Here is a 14,841-nt window from a genome sequence, read left to right as displayed (position 1 = left end):
TGGATAGGTGACCGTCCAGGTCTGCCGAGCACTCTTGATAAGCGGATTGTACTCAGCCATTGTGAAGCCAGTTGAGGAACAACTTGATTCGGAAATAGCGGATCTGATCACGAAAGCTGAATCTTTCGGGCGAGGCTGTGCTGGCCACATGACCCTCCTTATCCGCATCCAGTGACGCCTAACAGTTGAGGGAGACACGGCGATCGGTCGGTGCCTATGGACCATCCCAGGCCTGTTCGGACCGAGTTTAGTTTAGTTTCAGGTGCTGTTTTCTACGGATTTCTTCAATGGCTCTAGCTAACAGCAGACGTAGTTTATAAGAACTTCAATAAATTACATTTGTTTCAAAATATCCTTTCTCATCGATCACGGTGAACTTGAAAATTTTCAGCTCGACTTATGATTAAGACTTAAGTAATTTTCTTTGTTCCTACAATTGGCCGAGGCCGCAATATTAAGAGACAGCTGATACTCTCCATATGCTGGTAGATGATTCCACTCCCTTAGCGGAAGAAATACTTAGCTTTGAAATTTAGACACTTTCTGCAATTACAACGTCTGTTGCGAAAGTATTCTCTTGTAACAGTGCGAGTTGTTATCTCACGGAAGGAGAGCTTGCGAAGGGAGCGGTAACTGTTAACACGCTAACTAAGAAGGGCAAGACTTGCCAGTTAGGCAGAAAGACAGGACAATGCAGGATTTTCCGCAGTGGGTTTATGCAGGCATAGCCGACGTTGTTGGGGAGACAATGGCAACTACAGTGATACACATACCAAATGTATATTTTCAGGGAAACTTTACACACATTACTAAAATGATACAATAAAACCCAACACACCACAAAAATCGTTGCAGATTCTGCAATTAGTTTTAATAAATTTACAACTGATTTTAACCATGAATATTACGTTGGATAATAGCAATTAATAACAGTTTCAGGCATCATATCATACGAAGCATCAAATTAGAGCTGTTGACATCAGCGAATACCACAATGAGATGCATTTCAAATTACACATGTATACTCTAAGAAAAAGAAAGACACAACACTAAGGAATTATCTGAATGAGACGGAAATCGGTAGATGTGATGTACATGTACAGACAAACAAATGATTACCATTTCATACGATTTATTGAAGAGGAGGAGTTTCATAATTTGATCGAGTCAGTAACGTGTTGGCCCAACTCTGGCCCTTATGCAAGTAGTTATTCGGCTTGGCACTGATTGACAGAATTGTTGAATGTCATCTTGTTGGTATCCCACCGCTGACAGGAGCGTCTCCAGACCTGGAAGCTCATTGACTGGAGTAGAACTGTCTTCAGTGATGAGTCCTACTTCGAACTGAGCCCTGATGACGAGCGAAGACGTGTCTGGAGATACCCTGGACAGCAGTGGAATAGAAACCTGACTGTCGTCAGCAATACGATCCGACAGCCATGAGATCTCAAATGCAATTTCATTTCATTTCGTAGTAGCACTTCTTTGGTTATCATCCGGGACACATTCACAGCACAGTGGCACATCGGCCATATTCTATACCCCGTTTTGATGCCCAGCGTGGCAAGCCATCCAGGACTTACATTTCAGCAAGGTAATGCCCGTCCGCACATGACGAGAGTTTCTACTATCTGTCTTCGTGCTTGCCAAACTCTGCCTTGGCCAGCAAAGTCTCTGGATCTCTCCACAGTTGAGAACGTTTGGAGCATTAGGACAGGGCCTTCCAACCAGCTCGGGATTTTGACGATCTAACGCGCTAGTTGGACAAAATTTTTCGCAATAACTCTCAGGACACCCAATCAAAGCCAAGACGAATGATTGCTTGCATGAGGACTAGAACTGGTCCAATGTGTTATTGAGTTGATCCAATGGTGAGGCTGAGTGGAACACTATACAAGTCCTCCCACCAAGGTAAAATCCGTGGTAATACTGGGGATTGAACCCAGATCCTTTGCATGGTAGTCAGGTAAACTGACCACTCAGCATTGGGGGTGGACAATTTTGCTAGTAACTCATGTAATGTTGTATGAGATGTCGCAAAATGAAAGTAGTACTTGTTGGCTTATTCTAGTATTATGTCAATACAGGGTGTAGCTGTTATAAATGCAGATATTTCTATTGGTGACTAAGGACAGTGTACTGAACAATACAACATCGGCATTTACTTAATTTTCATAATTAATAATTATAGCTATTAGGAACATTTTTTCTTTTAGATTGGTTAATACCTCCAAGAACAAGTGGCAAGCCATTAGTGCTTGTTTTCCACTGGGCAGCAAGTCAGGTATTGAAGTGTGGAGGCTTGAATGAAATTAGTTGTTCTAGGAGTCTACTGACAGGCGTAGTCCAGTTAGTAGTGCAGTTATGGCCATGCAGAAAACATCAAGTATCAAGTTCTAAAATTTGTGACGTGTTTGCGGGAAGTCCTTTAGACGCACAAAAAAAAAAAAAAAAAAAGGTCGCACACGTGTGTGTACATATCAAGGTACCATGTATTAAAATATCTGCACTTACACCCGTTGTGCAAAGAACCTTAATTCTGATTGGAACTCATGGATTCAATATTTACAGCTACATCTACATCAACTTGACTTCTCTGTTACTCACACGTGAGTGTCTAGCAGAGCATTTTTCAAATCATCTTCAGAATATTTCTCTACCGTTCCATTCTCTAAGAGTGAAACTGCGTGCTTGTGGAATATCGTCTCAGTTATGTGACTCGATTTGTGAATTCCTGTCAGAGAGCTCACAGTTCGTAGTAACTGACGGAAAGTCATCGATAAAACAGAAGTGATTTCTGGCGTTCCACAAGGTAATGTTATAGGCCCTTTGCTGTTCCTTATCCATATAAACGATTTGGGAGACAATCTGAGCAGCCGTCTTATGTTGTTTGCAGATGACGCTGTCGTTTATCGACTAATAAAGTCATCAGAAGATCAAAACAAATTTCAAAACGATTTAGAAAAGATATATGAATGGTGCGAAAATTGTCAGTTGACCCTAAACAACGAAAAGTGAGATGTCATCCACATGAGTGCTAAAAGGAATCCGTCAAACTTCGGTTACACGATAAGTCAGTCAAACCTAAAGGCCGCAAATTCAATTAAATGACTAGGAATTACGATTACGAACAAGCTAAATTTGAAGGAACACATAGAAAATGTTGTGCGGAAGGTTAACCAAAGACTGCGTTTTATTGGCAGGACACTTAGAAAATGTAACGGACCTACTAAGGAGACTGCCTACACTATGCTTGTCCGTCCTCTTTTAGAATACTACTGCGCGGTGTAGGATCCTTACCAGATGGGACTGACGGAGTACATCAAAAAAGTTCAAAGGAGGGTAGCACGCTTTGTATTATCGCGAAATATGGGAGAGAGTGTCACTGAAACGATACAGGATTTGGGCTCGACATCATTAAGAGAAAGGCGTTTTTCGTTGCGACGGAATCTTCTCACGCAATTCCAATCACCAACTTTCTCCCTCGAATGCGGAAATATTTTGTTCACACCGACCTACATAGAGAGAAACGATCACCACGATAAAATAAAGGAAATCAGAGCTCGTGCGGAATGATACAGGTGTTCGTTCTTTCCGCGCGCTGTACGAGATTCGAATAATAGAGAATTGTGAAGGTGGTTCGATGAACCCTCTGTCAGGCACCTAAATATGATTTGCAGAGTATCCATGTGGACGTAGATGTAGATGAAGCAATAAAACCTGGACTATGGAGGAATCGAAGAAATCCTTTTTGTCGTATGAGCCTTTCTTCATACTGCTCCAACTTCTGGCCGAATGGTTCAAATGGCTCTGAGCACTATGGGACTTAACATCTGTGGTCATCAGTCCCCTAGAACTTAGAACTACTTAAACCTAACTAACCTAAGGACATCACACACATCCATGCCCAAGGCAGGATGCGAACCTGCGACCGTAGCAGTCGCGCGGTTCCGGACTGAGCGCCTTAACCGCGAGACCTTCTGGCCGAGTTTACGTTCCAAGAGTGAAACTTGGCAGGGACTCGATGATGATTTGATCAGCCATGTCATGATCTGGTATTTTATGTAACCATCAGCCTTCTGACTGGTCTGATGCGGCAAACCACAAGTTCATCTCCTGTGCCAATCTCTTCACCTCTCCAATTTCTGTCTTCCTCTACAGTTTTTACCCTCTACAGTTCTCTCCAGTACCGTGGAGGCTATTCCGTGACGTCTTAACAGATGTCCTACCATCCTCACCCTTCTTCTTGTCATAAATTTCTTCCCTCGCCTATTTTGCGGAGAAAGACGTAAGTCAGGAGAACACCTTAGTCCTTACCTTATCAATCCACCTAATTTTCAACATTCTTCTGTACCACAGCATCTCGAAGGATTTGATTCTCTTCTTTTGTGGGTTTTCCCAGTCCAGAGTTCACTACCATAAAATGCCGCGCTCCAACGTACATTTTCAGAAATTTCTTCCTCAAATTAAAATCTATGAATGATACTAGCAGACTTTTCTTGGCCAGGAATGGCCTTTTGCCAGTGCTAGTCCCCTTTTTATGTCCATCTTGTTCCGTCCGTCATGGATTATTTTACTGTTTAGGTAGTAGAATTCCTTACCTTCACCTACTTTCTGATAACTAAGTTTCTCGCTGTTCTCCTTTCTCCTACTTCTCATTACTTTCGTCTTTCTTCGATTTACCTTCAATCCATATTCTGTACTCATTAGACTGTTCATTCCACTGAGCAGATCCTGTAGTTCTTCTTCACTTTCACTCAGGATAGCAATGTCGTCCGGCGAATCTTATCATTTATATCCTTTCACCTTGAACTGTATTCCATTCTCTAACCTGTCTTATTTTCGCCAGTGCTTCTTCGATGTACAGATTGAAAAGAGTATATCCCTCTCTTACACCCTTTTTTAATCTGAGCATTTCGTTCTTGGTCTTCCACTCTTATTGTTTCCTCTTTGCTTTTGTACATGCTGTATATTGCCCGTTTTTCACCATAGCTTAACCCTATTTTTCACAGAATTCCGAAAAATTTCGCCATTTTACGTTGTCGACAAACCCTGTGAATGTGCCTTGATTTTTCTTGAGTCAGGCTATCATTATCCACCGCAACGTCACAACTCCCTCTCCCGCGCGTTTACCTCAAATAACGCCAAACTGACTGTCATGTAATACATCCTCAACTTTGTTTTTTATTCTTTTGTGTATTATTCTTGTCATAAACTTGGATGTTAAGTGGTGTCGCACTTGTCTGCTTTTGCGATGTTCGGAACTGTGTCTAAAGTCAGATGGTATATCGCCAGACTCATATATTGTACACACCATCGTGAATAGTCGTTTTGTTGCCACTTCCCCGATGGAATGTTACCTATCCATTCTGCCTTATTCAGTCTTCCACAGCTTTATTAAATTCTGATTCTGATACCGGATCCCCTATATATTATACTGTATGGACTTCTGTTTCTTCTTCTACCATGTCATCAGAGAAGTTTTCTCGCTCACAGAGGCCTTCAGTGTAGTCTTTCCTTCAATTCGCTCTCTCCTCTGCGTTTAACAGTCGAATTTCTATTGCACATTTAATGTTAACTCCCTTGTTTTTAATTTCACCAAAGTTTGTTTTAACTTTTTCAGATACTGAGCAATTCCTTCCAACCATCGTTTCTTTTTCGATTCCTTCTCATTTTTCATACAGCCATTTCACCTTAGATTCCATGCACTTTATATTTATGTCATTTCTTAGTGATTTCTATTTCTCTATTTCTAGTTCTCCCTGACACTTTTGTATTTTCTTCTTTCAGTGATCAACTGAAGCATTTCTTCTGTAATCCATAGTTTCTTTGCAGTTAGCTTCTTTCCACCGATGTTTTTCTTTCTAACTTCGCCGGCCGGAGTGGCCGAACGGTTCTAGGCGCTACAGTCTGGAACCGCGCGACACCTACGGTCGCAGGTTCGAATCCTGCCTCGGGCATGGATGTGTGTGATGTCTTTACGTTAGTTAGGTTTAAGTAGTTCTAAGTTCTAGGGAACTGATGAACTCAGATGTTAAGTCCCATAGTGCTCAGAGACATTTTTTTTCTAACTTCCGTTACTGCGTTTTTAGAGATGTCCATTCCTCTTCAACTGAACTGCCTACTGATGTATTACTTATCGTAGTATCTATAGCCTCAGAGACTTCTAGTATATATCTTCATTCCTTAGTATTTCCGTATTCCACTACTTTGAGCACTGATTCTTCCTGACTAGCCTGTTAAACTGCATCCTACTCTTCGTAACCACAAAAGTGTGATCTGAGTCTGTTTTTGCTCCTGGGTACGCTTTACAATCGAGTATCTGATTTCGGGATCTCTTCTGACCATGATTTAATCTAACTGAAATCTTTCCGTATCTCTCGGCCTTTTCCAAGTTGCCTCGTCTACTTGTGATTTTTGGACAGAATATTCGGTATTAATAGCTGAAATGTACTTCAGATCTCAAGTAGTCTTTCTCCTCTTTCATTTCTAGTACCAAACCCATATTCTTCCGTAACCCTTTCTTTTACTTCTTCCCCTACACCCGCATTCCAATCCCCGTCACTATTAGTTTTACATCTGCCTTTACGTACTGAATTGTCCCCTTAGTATCCTCATATACTTTCTCTATTCCTTCATTTCGGCTTGCGACGTCGGCATTTATACCTAAACTAACGTTGTAGGTTTAGATTTGCTGTCGATTGTGATGAGAACAACCCTATCACTGAAGTTTTCACACTAACTCACTCTCTGTCCTGATTTCCTATTCATAACGAATCCTACTCCCGTTATACCATTTCCTGCTGCTGTTGATATTACCCTGCACTCATCTGACCATCTTTGCAGTTCGCTTCACTGACCCCCACTATGTCAACGGCATGAGGATGCAGAAGGCGATGGAAACCACTACTGCATTAAAGACATATAATGTGTATCCACAGGACATGTGAACTGTAACTGAAAAAGTATCATGATGATCTCGCCGTTGGCAAAAGATTCCGGACTATTCCCCCTTTCGGAATTCCGGGAGGGGACTGCCAAGAGGGAGGTGACCGTGAGAAAAAGATTGAATAGCCAACGAAAGGATAACTGATCTGATTCGCATTGCGTGGGTGTGTAGGGCACTACTAGAAGTTCAACATATGTAAACACGAAGATGTAGCTACCAACGTTTTGAGAAAATCGAGACTGAAAATTTTAGGCGTGCTCATATTGTACTTTGTAGTCACTCGCGATCAAGGATTACGCAGCCAAGCCAGTAAGCGCTTATTTTTATAAGCACAATGTCTCTGTATTGAATCTCGCTGCTGGTACTTTTTCTCATTCCCAAGTAATTCGAACAACGGATACGCGTGGTACGTTACGAAAGTCTGTGATGACTGAAAACTGTTCATGAACGTAAGCCAAATTTGTTTTGCAACATATACAGCTAAAAAACCATACACATGAAAAAATCCTGCGTTCATTACATGTGTTATGATTAATATCATTCTGATTCGTGCACTGTTCCATAGTTAATACATTATACTTGTCACAAATGTAGATACAAGAATATAAATAAAACGACAATACTGGTTTGATTTTAAGATTTTTGTGTCTTTTTTAATTTCCAATCTCTTTCAGAAAAAAATCTTTTTTAAGAATAAAGGAAATGACAGAAATAAATAATTAAATATCGATTATTTGTACATTCATAATAATTCTGTTATTAGAATTACGTTGAAACGAAAAAAGAAGTACCGGCACCGTGATTGGATCCAGAGACATCGCACTTACGGAACTAAGCGCCTACCCCTCTGCTATGGACTCCTTAAATACAAGTCACCGTACGTAGTATGTAAGTACGCCTCAAATTCTCAGACTCGATTTTCTCGAGAACGGTTGAGAGTTGGGTCTTCCTGTCAAGTCCTAATCGTGTCCTGCACACCCTGTCAGTACGTATCAAATCGGTGAGGGGGACTTCTCACGATCTCCTTCTCAGTGTTGGATTGGACGTGCTTCCCATCATGACCCTCCTCTTCTTCAGTGGCTCCCACAGTCACCTGACTTTGTGATTTCATCTTGTGGAGCTATGTCAAAGATCGTGTGCTTCTGCCTCTACTGCAGCTTAATTTAGGAAAGCTGCAAGTAACAATAACTAATGCACTGTCGTCCTGTGTAACCCACATCTGACCTATCTGTTGGCGAGACTCGGTGGAGCCACTAACACCTCTGAAACAGTCCAGGGCAGCTCTGAACTAAAACACGAACACGAGTATATAACACAGAGGATTTACCCGCAGCTAAGACATCAGGTCGCGAAAGCCTTCATTGCATGATACTCATGAATAATCCTTTATTACTTGATAAAGTGTAATTTAGAGTCACAAATTTACATGTGTTTAAACAGTAAATTTGCTGAGTGAATTGCATTTTTCTTCCTTATTTAAAAAAAAATACAGTAGATAAGACTTTTGGCGAGAGACACTTCTTCAGGTAAAAGTTTGTTTACCTGCATCCTGCAGCATTTTCCTCTTGTCGCACCAGTAATATCGAGCGATGATTCGTACGTCCCTGTAAACAAACAGAAGAAAGCCGTCAAATACACGTTAGTATAAGTAATGTCAACTACCGATGAAGCAGAGATGTAAGATCGTTTGAAGAGTGAAAATGTAAACCGGTCTAAGAGCCATTTTTTTTTCACAAAACGCGTTTTAGGCGTTACTATGTTGTCCGTACTCTGTTGCCCGTCGCCAGATTTGATCCAGATGCCCCCGACATAGTGCATGTCTTGCAAAGATCCATTTGTGGGGGCGCATTGTCTATGGTGTCAAATTGTGCTTCTCTCTGGAATTCCAAGATATGTCGAGTAATTATTCTTGAGCACAGTTCTACTAGTTACAAACGTAATGCTGTATTTATGTAATTATATTATCTCAAATAAAATGTAATTGCGCAGTATTAATGACACTTTGAATAAAAACTTTCTTCCAGCTATTTTGCTGAAAACTGACAGTTTTGAGGCCACGACTGTGTACAAGATACAAATTGATTCTTGCAAAGAAGAAAAAACCAATCAGACATTGTTAATAACGCTAATTATTTATACAAATGGCGCTGTTACCCGCTTCATACCTAGAGGATCCTCTCCAGACGACTGGTTGCTTTAATATTACTCTCGTTGGAAAAAAAAGTAGCTAAGAATTAGTGTAAACAACAAGCAATACACTGAAGCGCCAAAGAAACTGGTATAGGCATGCGGATTCAAATACAGAAATATGTAAACAGGCAGAATACGGTGCTGCAGTCGACAACGCCTATATATTACAACAACTGTCTGGCGGAGTTTTTAGATCGGTTGCTGCTGCTACAATGGCAGTTTATCAAGATTTAAGTGAATTTGAACGTGGTATTGTAGTTAGCGCATGAGCGATGGGACACAGCATCTCCAAGGTAACGATGAAGTGGGGATCTTCCCGTACAACCATTTCATCACAAATATCAGGAATCCGGTAAAACATCAAATTCCGACATCGCTGCGCCCGGAAAAAGATAGTACAAGAACGGGACCAACGACGACTCAAGAGATTCGTTCAACGCGACAGAAGTGTAGCCCTCCGCAGATTGCTGGAGATTTCAGTGCTGGGCCATCGACAAGCGTCAATGTGCGAGCCATTCAGGGAAACATTATCGATATGGGCTTTCGGAGCCAAAGGCCCACCCATGTACTCTTGATGACTGCATGACACAAAGCTTTACGTCTCGCGTACGCCGGCTTATGTGGCCATGCGGTTCTAGGCGCTTCAGTCTGGAACCGCGTGACCGCTACGGTCGCAGCTTCGAATCCTGCCTCGGGCATGGATGTGTGTGATGTCCTTAGATTAGTTAGGTTTAAGTAGTTCTAAGTTCTAGGGGACTGATGACCACAGATGTTAAGTCCCATAGCGCTCAGAGCCATTTGAACCATTTTGAACGTCTCGCGTAGACCTGTCAACATCGACACTATACTGTTGATGATTGGAAACATGTTGCCTGGTCGGACTAGTCTCGTTTCAAGTTGTAAGCGTATTGTCATATCGCTGGCTTAGTTGTGGAGTATCTTTGCGGGCAGCCGCGTCTGTAGTGAGTCGAGCACGGGACACGAAACTGATATGTTGTGTAGTGTGTAAGAAAGAAGTTTTTCCAAGATTATTATGAGAGGAACTTGTATTTACATGAACCGATAACGACAGAAGCAATAGTGCCCTTGATCATAAGTAAACTACCGACAGAAGGATAAGTTGCTAGCAATCCCTAGATATGTAGAGGCAATGAAGTCAGCCTTAGGACAATTAGACGCGTTGTATGAGTCACGAGGAACAGGAGGAGGAGAAGCTGTTAGTAGAGTATCAGGGAACAACGAATCCAATACAGATACCCATTTAAACCATAACAATAGACACGGTGGACGATATTGGAATAATAATGGTAGGAGACATGGTGGTAGTTTCCGTGGGCATGGTGGTCACAGAAGCGACGGTGGTGGCTACGGATATCAGAATTCAAGGCACGATGCATCGGATGACCAGGTGCGAAACTGGAAACATAGCAAGTGGAAAGCGTATATAACATATTTTTGAGGGTGCAATCAACAGCATACCTCATGCCACGTGGGAAAACACGAAGTGGAAAACATTAAACTATACTATAGTGAGCAAGATTAATGACTAAGTGATATGTTGTGACGTGTCTGATTCTGTATATATGTCAGCTGCTATTGTCCTTAAGTACAGACATTAATTTCTGATTATTATGAGGTTTCATGAGGACACTCGAATCGAATGAGATTTAACTGGGATGTGTTTTCAGCCATATGCAAATTTTTTCTTTCTTTCCACCTTCTATCTGTCTAACCTAGATTATATGCCCACACAGTGAAATGGTTTGAGTGATTACTAGTGTCTAGTGTATATAGGTTGAGTTATCCAAAAGTTTTTGATTTAAAAGTTTCTTACTACTCCTGCTTAATGATTGCTATTATTTTTTGTACCATTCACTTGGTAACTAAATTTAACTTAGTGGACATCCATTTTTTTTTCTTCGTAATAGCCTATGTGTTTATTATGTCATATAGAACATCGTAATGTCTACTGTCGTTGTAACAGACTAAAGCTAAGTTGAATAGGCATAGCTAGGGCAACACTGAGAGGGTCATTAACGTGTTTTATGTACGCCAGTGGACGGATTACCGAGAGGCGAGAGTGGCGAGCTGACGACTATACTGCACATCTGCCAGTCGGCGCAGCATCGACGCTACAGTCACTCCCCACCCCTTTCAATGCAAAGAACGCTCCCTTGTGACGCAGTGCTGTGAGTAGTGAAATATTTTTTTTTCTAGATTTTGACAGCCTAGTGCTGATGGAGGTTCTTTAGTTTTTGCCTAGTAGTGTCACCAGTGATATTGTCTATCAAGAGTAGCGATGGTTGCTTGTGTTTTTCTACTATTTTTTTTTTATATCCTTCTTTCAGGCACTTGCGTACCATATCTAAACATAGTATTTGTAATTGTAAACTTTTCTTTTTCAGGGACTTCATATTTTTGTGTCTTATTGTATGAACTCTTTGTTTATCCACTCTATTGTAACTGTGTTTTGCTATACAGGTTGCACTGTAGGTAGGGTTCTTTCAGTACGTAAAATATTCTTTTGCGTATTTGACAACTGTTCTTTATGTTTCCATGATTATGTGTAACTCATGTCTGGTCCATAATGTGGCAATGGTATATACTCGTGGGATGGGGCAGTATACCCCCCACCCCTCACATCATCTCCCTAACACCCTTCAGGAGGGAATTATCTAGATTTTTCGATATTCTCTTCGACAATTCGAAAACGTTTTCGTGCGGGAATGTAAGCGTATTGTCATATTGCTGGCTTAGTTGTGGAGTATCTTTGCGGGCAGCCGCGTCTGTAGTGAGTCGAACATGGGACACGAAACTGTTATGTTGTGTAGTGTGTAGCTCTGCATGTAGAAGTATTGTTAGTATTCAAGTTGAAGTGTTGCTACAAGTCCTGTTATAGTAAAGTGATAACATATGGAAATGGTTCAGAGGAAAGTGCGTCAAGAAGTAATTGAAAATGAGCAGTGGCCTTAATAATGTATGTATGTATCCTCTCGTTGCGTGTCGCATAGCATTGATCATCCGCGCCGTGTTCGGTCTCCAAGAATGAACAAATGTGAATCAGTAATACTATTTACCACAAAAGAGTGCTATCAAGTGCCAGTGATTTGTAGCGAGCGTGAGAACGTGCGTTCGATCATCGCGTTCCGCATCATCAACAATCAGCCGCGCCGCGACGGTTACGCGCACGCTCGTACAAGTGAGAACTGAGAACTGAGAATTTAACTTTACGAACAGTGTTATATCATTACTAGTGACAAGGAGGACTATTACCAGATATCTGTATGTGTGAAGAGCGTGAGAACTTTCGTTCGATCATTCGGCTTCCGCATCATCAACAATCACCCGCGTCGTGTCGGTTACGCGTACGCTAGTCTGAATTATATTTTGGACTGTTAATCATCAAGATTGTTAAGAGGGATAAATATTTACGATTTAGAGTGTAAACAGTGCAACCAGTGGTTTCCATATCGTCTCAGAATATAGATGTTCATACCAGACATAGGACAGTGTTGTGTTTTAACGTTGAGTGGCTCCCCTAAACCCACTTGCATATTTCGATAGACATTCCAGGCAAGCCAACAGCAGTGTGGAGCAGAACAGTACGACCGCCGCGGGATTACCTGGAACGTGGTGTGGACAGGGCGCACGGTCACGAAACGACAACCACTTTAAGGTCCCCCACCCCCATTCCTACTCCCGGGCGTGTTACAAAGTGACACGTACCTAAGCATCTTGTCTGATCACTTGCATCCATTCATGTCCATTGTACATTCCAACGGACTTGGGAAATTCCAGCAGGACAATACGACACCCCACACGTGAAGAATTGGTACAGAGTGGCTCCAGGAACACGCTTCTGAGTTTAAACACTTCCGCTGGCCACCAAACTCCTCAGACATAAACATTATTGACCTTATAAGGGATGCGCTGCAACGTGCTGTTCAGAAGAGATCTCCACCTCCTCGTAACCTTACGCATTTAGGAAAGCCTTGCAGGATTCATGGTGTCAGTTCCATCCAGCTCTACTTCAGACATTAGTCGAGTCCATGCCACATCGTGTTGTAGCACTTTTGCGTGTCGTGGGGGCCCTACACGGTGCTATGCAGGTGTACCAGTTTCTTTGGCTCTTGAGTGTATAATACAAACGTGAAGAGCGCCTGAAGATGAACCTTTCGATTGTGTAAATAAGGAGCATTATTAACTATGGCTGGCTGCTATTCTCTTCTTTGCAAGAATCGACTTGTAAAAACTTTCTTTACCACTTAAAAGCGGTCAATTTCCTGGTTTGGCACATAGAATGTTCTTAACATGTCTCATTATTCTTCACGGTGATGCGACGAACAGCATATTTCTTTGCTATCAGAATATCTTCTCTCTCTCTCTCTTTTTATACTAGTCATTTATGCACCAAAGAGGATACACTGTTTCTTTATTCTTCAGACAAGTGAGAAATCTGGCACTTAGAACGTTTCCCGTTTCCTGTCTGCATTCAGAGTTAGCCTATGAGCTGCTTCACTTTTATTACTGAAGTACACCCAGTACCGACAGTTGACGTGTGATACGACAAGTGTTAGTACACGAATGGAATGATAAGACAAGCAGTCAACTATCGAACAGTATTGCCTGATTTCTATAGAAGAAGGGAAAATAAGAACTTCGGAACACAACAGGCTAATCAACGTTACTCATAAATTCTAAATTTCTTTTTGATGATATACAGTTTCCTCTAGTTAACATTCCCACATCCATGTTTCTAGTAATTTTTGCTTGGGGCATCTTCACCATAAGGGGCGTCACTGCACATTTGTCCCATAGGTCGTCAGTACTTTTCGAAGTTACGCTCCCTTTCTTATCCACAATGTAGCCTGCACCATCTATATATATGGGCGGGAATCACCCTAGCGAAGATATGAGCTGTAAATGGGAAATGCATTGACTTAGACAAAGTGCAGATTATTATTATGCAGAGCCTATGAACGAGTATCTCGAAAACGGCGAAGCTGGTCGAATGTTCAAGTGCTACTGTCAAGAGCATTTACGCAAAGAGGTAGGACAGTGAAACTACCACTAGGCACTAAATGGTTGGACGTCCACCACTCTTCAGAGAACGTGGGGTTCGGAGGCTTGTCTGCTCTGTAAAGTAATGGTTCAAATGGCTCTGAGTACTATGGGACTTATCTGTGGTCATCAGTCCCCTAGAACTTAGAACTACTTAAACCTAACTAATCTAAGGACATCACACACATCTATGCCCGAGGCAGGATTCGAACCTGCGACCTTAGCGGTCACGCGGTTCCAGACTGAAGCGCCTAGAACCGCACGACCACACCGGCCGGCAAAGTAGATTAGGTGGTGATCTGTGGCATCTCTTCCGAAAGAGCATAATTCTGGTGCACGCACAGTTGTTTCGAAGCACGCCGTTCATCTCACATATTTGAACATGGAGCTCCGCTGCAGATCATCCCTACGTCTTCACATGTTGATCGTCAATTACGACAGCAGTGGGAACGAGACCATCAGGATTCGACTGTCGATCAATGGAAACGTGTCGGTTCTTCGAGTCACATCGTTGCTACGCTAGGTCGATGGATGTCTCCACAAACGCCGTTGCCGAGGTGAATGGCGGTTCGAAACGCGCAGCGCACCATGGAGCGGTATTACACTGTGGGAGACAAGCTCCTGCGCTCGCGTGGGACCTT

This window comes from Schistocerca nitens, chromosome 4, assembly GCF_023898315.1.
Source record: "Schistocerca nitens isolate TAMUIC-IGC-003100 chromosome 4, iqSchNite1.1, whole genome shotgun sequence".
Taxonomy (NCBI): domain Eukaryota; kingdom Metazoa; phylum Arthropoda; class Insecta; order Orthoptera; family Acrididae; genus Schistocerca; species Schistocerca nitens.
The sequence above is the reverse complement of the archived record's forward strand: the minus strand, read 5'-3'. Positions refer to the sequence as shown.